This window comes from Erpetoichthys calabaricus, chromosome 18 (assembly GCF_900747795.2).
Source record: "Erpetoichthys calabaricus chromosome 18, fErpCal1.3, whole genome shotgun sequence".
NCBI lineage: Eukaryota > Metazoa > Chordata > Cladistia > Polypteriformes > Polypteridae > Erpetoichthys > Erpetoichthys calabaricus.
In genome coordinates, this window is record NC_041411.2 from 32670594 (window position 1) to 32689136 (window position 18543).

An 18543-nucleotide genomic window follows, 5' to 3' on the forward strand; every position below is an offset into this window, starting at 1 on the left:
GTCGCAGTTCTCTTGATTTGAGGAGTGTCTTGCGCTACGTTTGTGCAAAACATGGAAAACGAAATCGATAAGTTGCCATTGGATTCAGGAGATGAACGTTTTTAGCGTTTTAGTTTTTAAGGGCAGGTTTATTTAACAAATTGCCTTGTGCAGGTTTATAATGAGACATATCACCGTTAAGACATGGTGTAATATAATTATCACTATAGATGAAGTGTGAGCTTGAACCTGTTATATGCGTGTTCTGCAATATAAATACCACGTCATTACTTATGTAATCTTTGGCTTGGCTGGCTCATTTCCACTCTAGTTATATCCTCTTCCTCACTACTCCATGGAACTGCCTTCACTTTCCAGTGTCCAGTCTATCTTCCCCCAGCATGCAAAGGACATTCCCATGCAGCAGGGTTCAGCTGGAGTGAGCTCAGTGCAAAGAAGAGACTTCCGTAACCTGAATAGTCACTCGGGCTGAAGAAGTTCTCCTTTGGCTCAAATAACTAAAATGGTTGTTTTCCTCGATCCACTCCGCGTAGGGTGTAGATACTGCTAATTCCAGTGAGGATGACCTGTGTGGGGAGTGCCACCTAAAAAGAGGAGAACACCGGTTACACACAGTAGAATAATTGTCCGACTGATGCTTTGTGAGTGTGGCATGCCCCCTAATGGACTGGCATCCCATCCTGAGGGTTGTTTTCTGGCTTGTGCCCAGTTTTATCAGCTCCTGTAACCTTCCAATGGAAACAATGGGTTTAGCAAATAGGTGGTTAGATTTTTCAGAGGATCTTTAGAGAATTTTCCGAGAACAATATTCACTAGACTAGAGTTACTGACCTTCACTTACCCATGACCAGCACCAGTGGCACCTCAGCACATAATAGATGCCTTCTCCTACCAAAGATTTCTCCCTTAAATTAGTTATAAACATATTAGAAAGTGCATTTTTTATTAAAATACATTCCAAAGTTCAGTCTTGCATCTGAGTGCCTTACTTCTATAAAGACTTTTCCATCGATTCCAGTCTATTGTGTGTTCTAACCATTTCTCCGCTTCTGTGCCTCTTGAGTGATTGCTCTATGGAATTGTGGCCATAAATTTTTACTTTTCACTACAGTGTAGTGCATTTGTGTACCATATACTTTATCTGCAGTTTCAAGTTCAGCATACCGATGTTCTAAATTTGAACATCTGCTTGACTGGCCATATTTTCTAATAACTCATTTGGTAACAGGAAAGGACAGGAGCTGAATACGACTGATTAAGTGGCTTTTTATCTTGTGGTTCAATCTGTTTAAATGTATGAATTTGTTCTAACCTGTTCCAAAAGATGTACACCACTAACAAGAGAAAAAAGATGTAGACACACGGAAAACCAAATCACTAATCATTGCCACCTGTTGAGCCACAGGAATGTGGGTGTCTTTAACTTCCAATTACCTTTCTGGAAAATATTTCAGCACACTTTGGGCTGCCATTTGACTCTGTAAATCTCAAAGCTCTTCAGTCTAGAAACTGTTTCTGTGTCCCCAGTACTAGAAACTGTTAGCCTGTGCCACACATGTGAGCATTTCACCTGATGTTGGTGATTGAGTGTCCAGATTTTGTGTTAACACCTCAGATATTGCTTAAAAAACAGTTGGAATACCATCAGTTATTGAGTATTTTTAGCCACAAAAAGCCAGCGAACAATGAATATCTTTTTACGAGCATGAGGGGAAACCAGTTTAGCAGTCTAAGGTGACAATAATGGAAGCATTCACCCTTAACAGAGTTGAATGGCATCTCTGACACTGAAACATTTCTAACCTGGAAGATGAACAAGAAGCCGATGGACTGAATTAACCCCAAAAATCATTTTTAGGATGCATGCACATTTTAATCTCATAACGTAGCATTCTCAAATGTATGTAATTCCGTGATGGACCATGGGGGTAAATCCTATCCTGGCAACACTGGGTACAAGGCAGGAACCAACCCTAAATAAAATGCCAACTCACGCACACAATAATCAGTTAACCTAACCTGAATGTGTGTGACGAAACGCAACGCAGACTCAGAAAGAACAAACAAAAACCTCACATAGACAGCAAATGGGATGCTCAATACATGAGGTGACGCCACTGACAATTGCACCGCCCTGCTGCCTTTTCTTAATCCTTTTCCTTTGTAATTTTTATTAAGTTCCAGTGGCGAGGAATCCGCTGCTCCTAGATAGTGAAATGTCAAGAAATTTGGTCAAAAATGCAAAGTTATGAGCGGGTAAAGCAGGTTATACCATTGGAGCTCAACCGTGCAAGAACTGCAGGCATTTATAACAAACTGAGTGACATGCACAATGCATCAATATTCAATAGACTCTAACTGTGGACCTCCAGAGCTCCACTCCATTGAAGAGGTTGTCACTTTATATTATAATGTGTCTGTGATAACACCTGGTTACACTATGGTTAAGATTAGGGTTAGGGAACGGTTGTCTGACTCAAGTCAAATAAACCAGGTGACAAAAACCTGCACTCCAATTGGTTGTCCAGCAGAGCTACTGAATCATGGAGGTCTGCAGCCGGACTCATCTCTGAATATTACAGATAAAAGTATCTTTTAATGGTGCGCTACATAAACTAGAATTCAAAACTTTAGAATAACCCAGAAATGTACATATTTGTGATAGAAATGGATACTTTTTATCACTGTGTTGTTAAAGTAATGAAATATATATATATATATATATATATATATATATATATATATATATATATATATATATATATATATATATATCTTTCTATTATAATAAAAAAATCTTGGGACGAGACATGACTTTTTCAGAGAGATACTTTCATGTCTCGCGAGATGAGACTTTGTGCCAAGAGATTTAACCACACCCAGGGGTATAAATAAAAGACAAAGAGTAGATGACAAAGTAGAATGTCATAAAGAATTAAAAAATGTTGGTGCAATGCACATGCAGAGCAAGTTAGAGATAACGGAAGTACGAAAATTCGAAAGTCTCAAAAAAATGATAGTAAAGTTTGCATAGGCACAAACAAACAGAAATTATTACTCGGTGAAATACAGCAGTAAAGCTGTTTTGGTAAATGATATTATATTGAGTACAAAATCTGATCTGTGTCTTCTCATTGAAACCTGGCTTAGTAAATGTGACACTGTTCCCTTAGCTGGGGCGTCACCAGATGGATACTCGTTCCTTCATAAGTCTAGAGATTCTGGTCGAGGAGGAGGACTTGGAATAATTCACTGTAACAAAATACAAATCACGTCTAAAAATTTAGGCAACTTTACATCCTTTGAGGCATTCATTTTAAATATCAAAACAGATTCCAACACAATTATAGTCCTAGTCTACAGAACACCAGGGCCATATTCATTGTTCATGACTGAATTTAGCAACCTTCTATCTGATTTGGCTATAAATTATGATCACGTAGTACTGATGGGGGATTTTAATGTACACACTGATGTGAAAACTGACACTTTTAGCAAATGTTTTACTTATTTGTTTTACTCAGGCCCCTTCTTCAGGCAAGATGTAATTTAATTTGATTACATCTTGCCTGAAGAAGGGGCCTGAGTTGCCTCGAAAGCTTGCATATTGTAATCTTTTTAGTTAGCCAATAAAAGGTGTCATTTTGCTTGACTTCTCACTACGTTCATAATGGCTAACATAGTACAACACCCTAGTACTACATCCAAGACATTCAAATTCCTGTGTCATTCCAAACTTTTGCCCACTACTGGATAGCAGGACTAACTATAATGGGTCCAACAACATTCCTTCACCTTAAGGGTCAATCACGTACTCGACGACATCAGTGAAGTGCATTTAAAACGAAGCCAGGAATTCTTTACACAAAGAGTCGTGGGACTCTGGAGCAAACTACCAAGAACATGGAGTTGAAGCAGAAACCTTGAGAAGCTCTGGATGAGAGACATTGGGAGAGCTTAGCTATTAGCTAAACCAATGAGCTTGATGGACTGAATGGTCTCCTGTTTGTCAAATGTATGTAGCTGGTGTTACAGCAATGGACATTGTAGATACAGTCAATAAAGGTGGCAATGAGTAACTCTGAACTAACTACAGATGACCTCCATGACACTGACCTTAACTAAATAGGGCTGAAAATGGATAGATGGATGGATGGATGGACTTCAGTGGGCTTTGCAGACACTGCCACACTGCCATTCAGTGATTATATAGCTAATATTACTACAAAGGTCAAACCAAGCATATCCCACAATGTAATGTGAACCATATAGTGGTAGCTTTGAGCAATTAATGAGAAATATGATCATTTTAATTGTATTTATTTTTGTTTGATTTCCCTTTTCTGTTGAGTAGGAAACGTTTGATGTCATCTGCAGCACAATTTTCTAATTTGGTGACTGAAACATTTTGCCAGGAGCATGCGTGTTTTTTGCATTGCGGCATGTAATATGACGCCGGCCGTATTTATAAATTCAAGCTGCATGTCTACCATCTGCCTGATCTGGGCTGCAAATAAAGAAAAAGTTTGTTAGCAAGAGAAAGCTCATTTTTGTGGTAATTTCTTTATGGTTTTAGGTGTCTGTTCATAGGCCTTCAAAACGTGACTTGCTGTTATTTTGCCGAGCTTTGTTGGGAGGAGTAGCCTGTCCTCGTCTAATTGTTTTAACGTTCTAATTAACTTTTGCCTGTTTACTGATCGTGCATTCTTTTCTGCCCTTTCCGTTTTGTATCTTTGTCTCCTGTGCTGGACCCCTGCAAAGACTGTTTGCTCTTTTTAATGGAGTCTCCTACTCTCCATGTTAAATCTTCTTCAGTCTGAACAGTCTGGACAGTAGCGGTGGCAGATATCCCTCATAGGTGTCACTCCTTCAATGATTTTGAGCATACTGTCATCTTTAGCCACACCCCTCCTGCAGCTGCTTGGCAACCACAATTACTTTGCATTCACTTGTATTGCACTATGAAGAGCAAATTTACAAATGGAAACATATTCTGACATATTGTGCTCATTCACAGATCACTTTACTGCATTCAGTAGTTGCTTTTACACGTATTTAATGATGTATTCAATGACATACGCATTTATTACTAGCATCTTCAACTTAAAATAACCATTGCTCTTTGGTCGGTTGGACATTTGATACAAAAATGAGAATATTAACTACGATATCATCATCATTTACCTTGAATTCATGCCAGGGTGTGCTTGACTTTCTCTTATACTGTTAACATGGTGCTTACACACCCCTTTGAACTTGGTTTTTCTAACCGGCTGCTGACCTTTTTCCTGATTGATCATATGCCCATGTCCTCTGGCTGTCAGTTTCACTAAAACAAATCTATCCTTCAAACTTCTGCCCCTAGCTTTAGTCTTCCCACGTTCATTGTGCTTACAAATATCTACCCACAAGATGGAGAGTTAACACAAGCTCTGAAAAGGAGGCGAAGATTGATGTCGGAAAGGGCTGAGTGTTCAGTGATATAAGACATTGAGTGATATGCACTATACAGCTAATGGCTAAAACAGAGAGGTACCTTCAAAACTGGCATTTATCAATGTAAGCTTTGGTATCATCTAGGATGGCATTCAAAGATGTACACTGTACAGCAAATTCATTTACAGCCACATAACTGCATACTGTGCTTTGAGCTGTGTGGGTGTTTGCAAAGTATTCAAACTTGGTTCCTTCTTTCCTTGAGCACAGTTCTGCAGAGATAGGCTGCAGCCTCCCACCACCATGACCTGGATTAGGTAGGCCCTGAGAATGTCATGTTACGTTCAGTAATCAACGATTAATAGTCTGATCGGAGAGCTGCCCCTTCCTGGCTTTGTTCTTGCCTTGTGCCTTTCACTGCCAGGACAGGTTCCATAGTGGTCAGGTTGGATGGATAAACAAAGAGAAGGCTGGCTTTGCGGATCATTTTCAGACTGATCATTTATACAACTGGTGTCATTTATCTGTTACTGTCTGCACTTTACTCCATATTTGATGCTTCGGGCCCTTCCTGCCTGCAGATGTGGAGTCTGTCACCCATCACTCTAATAAGATAACACTTGTACTGAACAATATGTGCAGATCTCGTCATGTTTAGTTTCACACAGGACAACTGAACTAATTTCCTGAGTTCTTCCAATTAGCAGCTACTCAGATAACAAAATCAGATGGGTAGAATAAGCCTGCGAGGGCTGAATGTGTTTTTCTTTGTGTTTCTTTCAGCTTACTGGTTTGGAAGAGATAAGCCAATTACATCATTAAACCTCAGTGTGTAGCAAACAGATGAGTACAAGCCACAGACCACCATTCACATGCTCTGTTGACCAGACTTCTCCAGGCCACAAACTAAGGAGGATCCCTCAGCCTCGCACCACCATGTCTGGTGAATCATCAGGAAGCCGTCTGCAGCAGAGTAGCTTGAGTGAGGCTGGGAGAGCTCAGCCCTATGGATCAACCTGCCTTTAATGGAGAACAGCAGATCTGATTGGTAGACAGAAGGAAGGGTGACAGCCACTCCACTGCTGAAGTCAATTCCGTTGTCCACTGTCCTGGACCTGCCCCTTCCTGCCGAGTGATGATATAACCTGGAAAGCGTCCATCTTGTTCTCAGTTTTGTACTGAACTTGCGTCTGAGAAGATGTCTTCACAATTTATTGTGTCATGCATTTTTGAGCTTTCTTTTAAACTGTAGGGGGACACCAAGGTGGTGCCTCAGCTCTTTCATTTTGTTGTGTCTCCTTTTCATAATTAAAAAAAACACCAAACTTATCCTTTAAAGAAGAAAAAGCTTTATAAAAATATACTCTACCATATTTGCATAGCAGACTTGTGAATGTGAGGTATGGACACATCGGGACGTGTGATTGTATCAGTTTTGGGACCCTATGTTGGATCCTAGTTGAGGTTCTGACTACGTTTGGGGGTATGTGGCCTTTCATTTATGGCTATCCAAAGATAGGTTATTAAATTGACCGTCATCTTGAAATTGGTGAGTGAATGTTAGCATGCATGTTGAATGTGTCATGGAACAGACTAGTAGTCTTATTTGTTTAAGTTGTGAAGCAGGCAGGCCATGCTTAATCAATCAGTGACAGTATATAAGAACAACAAGTTGAGAAAATGAATGAAGAATAATGGATTGGTGAATGAACTGGCCTAGCATTTAATGTAACAGGTAATCAATGTATTAAGTTGGATATTTCCGAACGTGTGGCCAAGTAATTTGATTTACTGTAAAATAAATACTTCAATTTTCTTTCGATTTTAGGGTAATGGGTAGAAGATGTAGCCTATCCTGACAGCATCAGGTGCAAGGCAATAAGCAATCGACCCTCTGCTGGTCACACATGCTCCAGGTGTGTTTAGGGTCATCAGTTACCTGAATGTCTCTGGGACGTGGGAGGAAAATTTAAGCATCTTGAGAATAACCCCACACAATCATGGAAGAGAGCAATGGTGATGGAGAGGTTGGCAGACGAGATTAGACAGGAGTCCCCGTGGACTATGATGTTTGCTGATGACATTGTGATCTGTAGAGAGAGTAGGAAGCAGGTTGAGGAGACCCTGGAGAGGTGGTGATATGCTCTAGAGAGGAGAGGAATTAACGTTAGTAGGAACAAGACAGAATACAGTTGTGCTTGAAAGTTTGTGAACCCTTTAGAATTTTCCATATTTTTGCATAAATATGACCTAAAACATCATCAGATTTTCACTCAAGTCCTAAAAGTAGATAAAGAGAAACCAGTTAAACAAATGGGACAAAAATATTATACTTGGTCATTTATTTATTAAGGAAAATGATCGAATATTACATATTTGTGAGTGGCAAAAGTATGTGAACCTTTGCTTTCAGTATCTGACCCCCCTTTGCAGCAATAACTGCAACTAAACATTTCCGGTAACTGTTGATCAGTCCTGCACACCGGCTTGGAGGAATTTTAGCCCATTCCTCCGTACAGAACAGCTTCAACTCTGGGATGTTGGTGGGTTTCCTCACATTAACTGCTCACTTCAGGTCCTTCCACAACATTTCGATTGGATTAAGGTCAGGACTTTGACTTGGCCATTCCAAAACATTAACTTTATTCTTCTTTAACCATTCTTTGGTAGAACGACTTGTGTGCTTAGGGTCGTTGTTTTGCTTCATGACCCACCTTCTCTTGAGATTCAGTTCATGGACAGATGTCCTGACATTTTCCTTTAGAATTCTCTGATATAATTCAGAATTCATTGTTCCATCAATGAAGGCAAGCCATCCTGGCCCAGATGCAGCAAAACAGGCCCAAACCATGATACTATCACCAGCATGTTTCACAGATGGGATAAGGTTCTTATGCTGGAATGCAGTGTTTTCCTTTCTCCAAACATATCGCTTTTCATTTAAACCAAAAAGTTCTATTTTGGTCTCATCCGTCCACAAAACATTCTTCCAATAGCCTTCTGGTTTGTCCACGTGATCTTTAGCAAACTGCAGATGAGCAGCAATGTTTTTTTTGGAGAGCAGTGGTTGTCTCCTTGCAACCCTGCCATGCACACCATTGTTGTTCAGTGTTCTCCTGATGGTGGACTTATGAACATGAACATTAGCCAATGTGAGAGAGGCCTTCAGTTGCTTAGAAGTTACCCTGGGGTCCTTTGTGACCTCGCTGACTATTAAACGCCTTGCTCTTGGAGTGACCTTTGTTGGTCGACCACTCCTGGGGAGGGTAACAATGGTCTTGAATTTCTTCCATTTGTACACAATCTGTCTGACTGTGGATTGGTGGAGTCCAAACTCTTTAGAGATGGTTTTGTAACCTTTTCCAGCCTGATGAGCATTAACAACTCTTTTTGTGAGGTCCTCAGAAATCCCCTTTGTTTGTGCCATGATACACTTCCACAAACATGTGTTGTGAAGAGCAGACTTTGATAGATCAAAGCTCAGGGTGCCCACACACCTGATTGTCATCTCATTGATTGACAACACTGGACTCAAATTTCACCTTCAAACTAACTGCTCATCCTAGAGGTTCACATACTTTTGCCACTTACAAATATGTAATATTTGATCATTTTCCTTAATAAATGACCAAGTATAATACAGTGTAGGGCCATTAAGCAGCGGTGATTGGGGTCCAAACTGCTTAACCGCGGCTTAGGTGGTCCGCGGCTTAAATATTTTTTGATAATGCATAAATTACAATAAATAATGAAATTGAATTGAAATTAAAGCAAATATGATGTGCTCACTATAGATTCAGAAACTGAAGTGATTTACGTTGGGTTTGTGACTCATATTTATACAATTTCAAGTTTTATCAGATTATCGAATTAAAAATAATACTTTAAATATGAGTCCATTTTTTGCGGATTTACCGCGGATTAACTTTGTAGCATTGTAAGGTGTGAATCGGTTACAATGGCGGCCTCCATAACACTGACACTCAGCGTGGATAAAACAGATTAATATTTGAATTTCATTGTAAGTTATTTTATTGTTTATTGATAAATAAAAGACTAATCTTCTATAAATACCTCTTTGAAGTTATAAGCCAGCATTTAAATATTTAATCTGCGATAGTGCATAGCATGTCAATCACGGACATTTGAAATGCCAAAATGACAGCTGTCAACACCTGTCTCGAGTGTTTGAGAGGCCATGTTTAGGTCCATACGATCCATAGTGTCAAAAAATTGGGATCCAAGCTTTTTGCGCATCTTAAGCGAATTCGCGGATTACTGGCCCGCGGCTTAATGGCCCTACACTGTATTTTTGTCTCATTTGTTTAACTGGTTTCTCTTTATCTACTTTTAGGACTTGAGTGAAAATCTGATGATGTTTTAGGTCATATTTATGCAGAAATAAAGAAAATTCTAAAGGGTTCACAAACTTTCAAGCACAACTGTACATGTGTGTAAACGAGAGGGAGGTCAGTGGAATGGTGAGGGTGCAGGGAGTAGAGTTGTCAAAGGTGGATGTGTTTAAATACTTGGGATCAACAGTACAGAGTAATTGTGTATTGTGGAAGAGAGGTGAAAAAGAGAGTGCAGAGGCAGGGTGGAATGGGTGGAGAAGCTTTGTGACAGACGGGTATCAGCAAGAGTGAAAGGGAAGGTCTACAGGACGGTAGTGAGACCAGTTTTGTTATATGGGTTGGAGACAGTGGCACTGAGCAGAAAGCAGGAGACAGAGCTGGAGGTGGTAGAGTTAAAGATGCGAAGATTTGCATTGGGTGTGACGAGGATGGGCAGGATTAGAAATGAGGACATTAGAGGGTCAGCTCAAGTTGGAAGTCAGAGAGGCGAGATTGCGTTGGTTTGGACATGTGTAGAGGAGAGATGCTGGGTATATTGGGAGAAGGATGATAAAGAAAAGAGGAAGGCCATAGAGAAGGTTTATGGATGTGGTGGAGAGGAGAAGCAGTGGTGGGTGTGACAGAGCAAGATGCAGAGAACATGAAGATATGGAACAAGATGATCTACTGTGGCAACCCCTAATGGGAGCTGCAGAGAGAAGAAGAAGAAGAAAAAGATCCACATTACTAACCGAGAATGATAAACCGGATGGACGCAGGGACATCCGGCAATGGGCCGTGGACGCAAAAGACGTACTGCGCAGGCACCACACAAATCCCCCCCCCCATACCCCCCCCCCCGAGAGCAAAGGGAACCGGATGGAATGCAACCTAAAATAAGAAATGAGGCACCGCGCACAGAAAAAAGGAGTCAGACCACAGAAAAAAGGAGGCAGACGCCGGCGCTGTGCACAAAACCCATTGCACACGAAATGGGACACACAAAGAGGAGGATTCAACAAGCCCCTACCACACAAAAAAAAAAGAAGCCGCGAGCACCACACAAAACCCATTGGACACAAAACGGGACAGACTACGGACATAGCACACGAAACGTACACAAAAACAACGATTCAGACCCACGACCACACTAACATAAATAACAAATGACACACAGAGCCCCATTTCTAAATGAACCGTCCCTATTAAACATACGTCATCTCAACACGTTCACACTATGCAGCATAGGTGGATCTCATTACAATGTGGCACTATTAACCGTTCAACCGCAGAAAAGGCTCCATATTAACAGTGAGTGCGATCCTCCTTATTACTTATCCATATATCTAACGCTGAAGAACAAACAAGTCATGAATTCACGATCACGGGTACAACATGAACGTAGACGCATGCAGCGCGCGTCTCACAGTGCTGCATCGATACAGGCACGGGTTCAAAACGAAACACCTCCCGTCTCAGACATACAGAAACGACAGCGAAGGGACAAAATAAATAAACGCAGACGTCTACACCGCGCATCTGGAATGCCGGAAAACAAGCAGGCAAGGCTCCAAAAAGAGAAAGCTCAACTGACCTACATACAAAAACAGGCAAGGCTCAATACAAACAATGCACGCCGTAAACTACAACGGGCTTCTCACACAGCACAGGCAAATCGATTACAGCTCCAAAACAACATGTCCCAAATACTGAACATACAACGACGCGCCTCTCAAACGGCACAAGCAAAACATACAGGTCACGGACATCAATGACAGACACCTGCTAAACGCTTACGCCACTTAGCTGACAACGCGTTCAATAATGAGTCCACTATTCAGGAAAATTCATTCGGATTAATGAATGTCATTTGCAATCATTGTCATTCACTTCACTTCCCTGAAGAAACAACTGGCAATACAAGTAATACATTTACACGTTGTTGTCAAAAGGGTCAAATTAGACTGCCTCCTTTACATTCATATCCTGAATATCTACAGAAGCTTCTAACTAACGATGTACCTGAAAGTAAAAACTTTATGAACTGCATTAGATCCTACAAATCGGTATCCACTATGAACATTAACGGTGGCACTGCACGTGACATCCGTCTTACAAAAGTGTTAATTATTGATGAATGTACAATGGCATCCAGTCACTTACTCAACACCATTCATAAACTTCTACAAACGTTGATGAATAATAATATTCCCTTTCGATGAAAGGTACTTTTATTAGGAGGAGATTTTAGACAGTGCTTAGCTATTGTTCCACATGCCATGCGCTCAGCTATTGTTCAGTGCACCTTAAAATACGCAGACAATTGGCATTGCTTTCAAAAGATACAGTTAGTACAAAACATGCGATGTCCAGATCCAGATCATAACAATTGGTTATTACAACTGGGAGATGGTACACTCACCAATACAGATAGACTTCACCCAGATATTATTACAATTCCTCAAGCCTTTATCTGCGACGACTTAGTTACAGAGATATTTGGAACAGCAATCTCATTAGACCAAATGCCCCTTTTAACACAACGCACTATATTATGTCCAAAAAATATTAATGTGTAAAACATACATACCCAAGTCATTGCATTACTTCCTGGAGAAACACAACTCTTTCTAAGCTCTGACAAACTTGACTCTGATCACGACAATTACCATCTTCATTGACCTTACAAGTTCTGACCTGGAATTACCTTTTACACTTAAACGGCGTTTACAAAGAAATTTTCCAATAAACCTTTACACTGTGCCACACACTTTATTGTTTGCTTTTTATATGCATCATCTACACCTTCACACTATTCTACATCTCATTCATACATCACGCTCTTTGTCATTTCCCAACACCAGGGGTTGGCGAGCGGAGCGAGCAGGGGGCGGAGCCCCCTAGTATGGCAGAGAACGCGCAATCTTCAAAAAGTTAGTGATTGTGCCCCCAAACTGATTTATTGCTATCATAAGGTTGTGTGACACCTTCACAAAGCGTGGTGGGATCAACTCAGTTTAGGGATCTGAACTCCCAACCTTGTATAAAATGTGAAATGCAAGAATAGAAAAACAGTTAAACACATGAAACCAGAGCAGTTATAGTGTGCAAACTGGGAGATACTGCAGGACATCATTAGGGAAAGAAGACATATTCTAGAGTCTGATTTCAAAACGATATAATTAGCCTTTTCTATTCTGCAAATGAAATGGATGATCACTTAAAACTGATTAGCAAAATCCCAGCATTTGAAATGCAAATTGCATTTACTTGCACATGTAATTATTTCCATTAATTCAATGCAGGATGTGCAGTTTCTGAATAAGAGGGAGGGAAGCTCCAATTGAATTATTCTTTTGAAATGGGACTTTTTTTCCTTTTCATTTTATAACCCTGTTCATTTTAAGTTCTTTAAGATTTCCTGTAATAATACACACAAGGGCTGGGATTTTACTCTCAGGAAAATCCAGCCTGAAAGACATTAATAAATTACTCAGCCACTCTGCCTCTCTTCTTCCTCTGTTCATCAAGAAATGTGAAAATGTGAAAGGTGAAATTTGCAACGGCTGAAGAGATCAGAGAAGAGAGGAATATCAGGGCATGTTATGACACAGATTGTTGATATGGCTCATCCTGTTGGAAAGAAATTGTCAGGGGGAAATGGGGCAGGCAAAGAGTCCAGGAAGGCTTCAGGATAGAATGGGAAACTGTTCCTCACAGTGGACAGTAAACTGAGTAAATGCTGTAGTTGTACTGGGAGTACTCGGCATGAGGGCATCAGAAAAAGAGACAAGGAGAGAGTAAGTAAAACAAAGTTATTTATAAAGCACATGTGTGTCATTCAAAGTGCTGTACAGCATTAATAGAAAACAAACAAAATCTAAAACATAAACCCTGCACATGGTCAGAACATTCAAATTTTAACACAGGCAGTGCTGGTGACCCCAGTCAACAACTTGCAGATAGTAATGCATGAACTTAAAAACCACGACTGATGTTTCAGGTCTTATTTCAAAAGGTATGCTGTTCCAAAGTCTAGGGGTCACAACAATAAAAGTTTGAGGCACAAAGAGCAGAAACTGATTAGAAAACCTGAGTGAGCGTGATGAAATTTGTGGTAGGAGTAGATCAGCAAGATAAGGACATGCCAAGTCCATATGAGCTTTAAAAACCAACAATAAGACCTTGAACTGTATCCTAAAATTAACTGGAAGCCAGTGCATTGAGGCTAACACTCCACAGTGCAGATGCATTCTGAACCACTTGTAGACGTGACAGAGCTAAAGGGCCCAAACTTACATAAACGGAATTGCAGTAATTTAAGCAAGAATTAATAAAAACATGGTTTCATTTCTGTAGGTCAGTTATAAGAAACTGCATTTTACCACTGAATTGGTCTGTTTTTCAAAATTAAAGTCAGGATCAAAAACAAAACCTAGATTCCTACTCTGTGATTTCATAAATAATTTGCATTTGAGACTAAGTACCTGTGAGAGAACGTCCACCAAATGCAATAATCTCTGTCGAGTCATCATTCAGCTTCAGGAAATTACTAATCCACCATACTTTGACATCTTTTAAGGAATTTGTCATTTTAGACATCATGTCTATGTCAATGAGATTCTAAGGGAGGTCAATCTGGGTGTCATCAGTGTAATAGTGATATGGGATATTGTATTTCTGAAACATCTGACGATGAGGGTGTATGTAAAAAGAAAACAGGGATCGGCCTAAGAATAGATCCTTGGGGTACACGATACTCACTAGTAACCACAAAGGAAAAGAAGTTGTTCAGATTTACCACAGACGTCCTGTTTCTAAGACAGTAATTTAACCAACACAAAACTGTACCTCTAATACCAGCATCATATGAAAGATATCTAATAAGTATATCAAGAGAAAGACAAGAGGTAAGTGGAGTACTGTGAATAACATACCAATAGTCCTCCAGGACCAAGGCCCCGTTTAAGGCCCGTGTGACTTAGCTGGCCATACTTTTGATCATTTTGACTCCCAGATACTTGATCGTTTCATTGAGCGGGATGGGTATGATTGAAAAGACCCATTGCCGTCACGGGTTACTGGATACAGTCCCAGAATGCCCTGACCTGAAAACTAGGGTGCAAGCAAGCCATCTTACACAAAGGGTGCCCAACTTTTTGAGTATTCAAATGTTGCTACAGAGGGCTGGAAAACGATCAGAAATTTTTATAGTCTACAGGGAGAAACACATCATCCACAATCAAACAGCACAAGACTCTATTGTACGTTTAGTGTGATAACTTGGAGGACTTAAAAGGGTCAATCAAAGACATACGGTCCAGTTCAGGAAGGAATTAGACCATGTTACCCCTTAAAATCATTCTGTCCCGCAGAAAGTGCCTGAAAAATCTGTCCCTTTAAAAGCTGCAGCAGGATAAGGAGTGTAGATCCACTAGGGTCCGTTAGGAAAGTTCTAGCTTGGTAGCCAAAGTAGGACAAACTCTGTGGAAAAGATGACTCAGTTAAAGCTGTTATAGCTTAGAGTACTTGTTGAGTTTGGAGTGGGGACATCAGCTTGGGTCTGGAGATATAAAATGGGAGGAAGAGTCTTGGACTGAACTCTTGGGAGGTGGGTGAGTGGGTGATCCACCCCGTTAACATCTTGACTGCCACAGTAGAAATAGGTAACAGTTGTTCCTGACATCAATGTAATATCTGGGTGTTATCTTAATATACTTATTAAATGCATTTGCAAGTGGCGCCTGCAACAGAACGTTCTCTGTGCACGTCAGCTGTGTGATAACATGGCTGGGTCTGACAAGTTACATCTTGCACAGTTTGTTGAAATCACATATCGCCGTTTCCATTTGAAATTTGTGGGGTGACATGCTAATCACTGCGAGATATTGAGATGGCTGTGATTCTGCATACCATATCATATGTATGTAGAAATGTTTTTCTACATATGTGAATTATTTTTGGGAAAATTACGTCATCCAAACTATGGCTAATAAGAAAACAGACATATTCTTTGCAACTGGGACGCTCTGATGTCTCATTCTTATTTCAGATACCCCTATCCTCCATGAGGCGATACTGCCCCAAAGACAGTTTATGTGACAACTTGTGGTTGGCATCCGTCTTCTGATCACCTACTACAAGCTTTTTTTCTCTGTATTTCACTTTTTCTTCCCTCACTCTGATTGTGTAATTTAAAAGCACGTAAAATAGCAAAAAGGAGTGAGGGCCTACAGTGTCCCACAGTACCAGCCCAAGACCTTCACTGACCTGCCTAAAGATAGGCCTACACCAGCCAATCCTGAGCCTTGGGAAACAGACCAACTTTTCCATTCTGAACATGGCCAAATTGAGCGCCAGCTCCAAAAAGTCTACAATATCCAAAAGAGGGAAGAGAGAGAAAAATGACACCAGGCCACAAAACAAAGTACTTAAATATTTTTTAAGAATTCATTAAGGAATGAAGCTGAATGGGTCTAGAGTCCTGGGTTTAAATTCCACACACTTGGCCACTGCCTGTATAGACTGTACATGATCCTCCCGTGTCTGGATGGGTTTTTCTGTAGGAACTTTGGCTGTTCTCTCACACCCAAAATACATGTGTCCTGACACAAGTAGCTAACTTCTTGAGTTAAACCGGGAGATGCGTGTAAAAGGCAAAACAAACAAAAATAAAATAACGCAAAGTCACCGAAACCCTGACGAGAGTCAAGAATCACAGTCGATTCTTCAGGCGAGAAGTCAAAAACCAGACAAGACACGAAAATAAATCCCAATGAGAATACAATAAAGGATTAGAAGGATTTATCCGCCGATCTAGTAAAGCTCAGTTACCTATGATGACCGTTTATCCTGCTGATGATGAATTTGAGGTCACAACCCCGGAGACCACACCCCTAGAAACATGGGACCCAACCCCAACAACAGTACACAAAATGGCTTCCATAACAGAAAAGATCCCAAACTCCAGTCCTGATCATGATAGCATGCATGTTAGGTGTGCATCCAGCCAGGCTTAGTTCCTGCCATCTTCTCAGTACTGCAAAGATCACCTCCATCTTTTGGTGTACCTAAAATTGGATTAGATAGATTGAGAATGTTGTGTTCTGCTACTATTTTTGCACCTGAGGCTTCCTACATTGACTTTTCTTTTATTATGTATAGAGGTTATCAGATTCTCTATTACCACCCTTTTCAGTTAAGTAAAATAAATGCTTTAGCGGCAGCTTGTGGATCTTATTTATTATTTTGGCCAAAATGAGAGGCTGCTTCTGTCTCTTTTAACTGGCAGGTCATTGGGAATTGTGGTCCCCCTGCTATGACTGCATGTTCTCCTGGCATATTTAAATGAAGCTTTAGAATCGCCTCTGTAGCTGTTAGTAAGACTTGTACTGCCAGGCACTTGATGGAAATCGATACGCTTCCTCATCCTTGTTGATCTTTTATGAGATGAGGATGAGTTTCTATAGTAACTGGATGCAGCAGGTTATCTTTCCGACAGACATATCCTATTTATATTTTATCTATCTACCGGTACAAATATAAAATCAGAAACAAGGGTACTTACGGGTTACATTGCATTTAGAATGCTGTTTTTGAAGCAAAAAAAGGACAATAATTGACTAAACTGTACTCTTAATCACTGGTGTAGACTGAATGAGTCATTTGCATAACTCTTCTCAAGCCTTATAATCAGTAATGATATGTGGGGGTTGCAGCTGGCTTTATTTTTAGGACTGGAACAAGTAGGAAGACAATCATTTCAAATATGCTCTGTTTGTTTTGCTTTTCATTCTGTGGAAAGCTCTCAGGTACAGTAACATGGCTTTCAGGTGTTACTGCTTCAGCGTTTGTGCAGCGTTGGCCAAGGTGAATTCTGGGCGGACAAGAGGTATTGAAAGCTATAGATGGAGGAAAACAATAGAGGCTGGGTGGGCACATATCACTTAAAGTAACTGGAAAATGAACTTTATGAATTAAGTGGATGAGTGTTACTGAAAATCATAGATGAAAGAAGAAGGGAAACACTACAGATCATGGATGATTGCTATTGAAAGGTCTAGACAGTAGAAGAAGACTACAGAGCAGGAGGAAGAATGCTACTGAATTCATAGACAGCAGAAGAGCATTATGGATTTGGCAGATAAAAGTGGTCGACAGTCATAAGACTTGTTGGAAAAATACTATTAAAAGCCAGAGACACCGCGAGGAAAAACGTTACTGGAAACCATAGGTATTTTAAGAAGGCCATAGACATGGTGGACTAATGTTAATGAGAAATATAAAAGTTATGTAGACCAGGTAAACGAAAGTAATCGAATGGTATAAGAAGACTATAGACCAGGTGGATGGAAGTTACAAACAATATCAACAATATGATAAATGAAATGGCCAGGCGGACATATGTTTCTGAAAGCCAAGGATGGAATGATAAGACTCGGAATATTACTTAAAGGTATAGAACATATTCTCTTAAATTATGGATCCCAACTTAAGAAAGTTCTCCGGTTTCCACCTTTTGGGTCACACAGGGTTGTGACTCACTGGTGTATTTAATGCTAAAGGGTCACATTCGGGTTGTGACGTGTCACCGTGGTCAGTTTAAGCAGTAGATATTGCTCCTCTATGAATGTTGGTGGTGATTCTTCATGGAGAATGGATGACTGTCGGTGTCAGTAGCTCCCCAATGGGCAATTGCCGGCAATTCTCCAAGGGGGTTGACCCAACGGTCGCCATGTGCTGGGTTTCAAAGACAACATGAAGGGCAAGATTA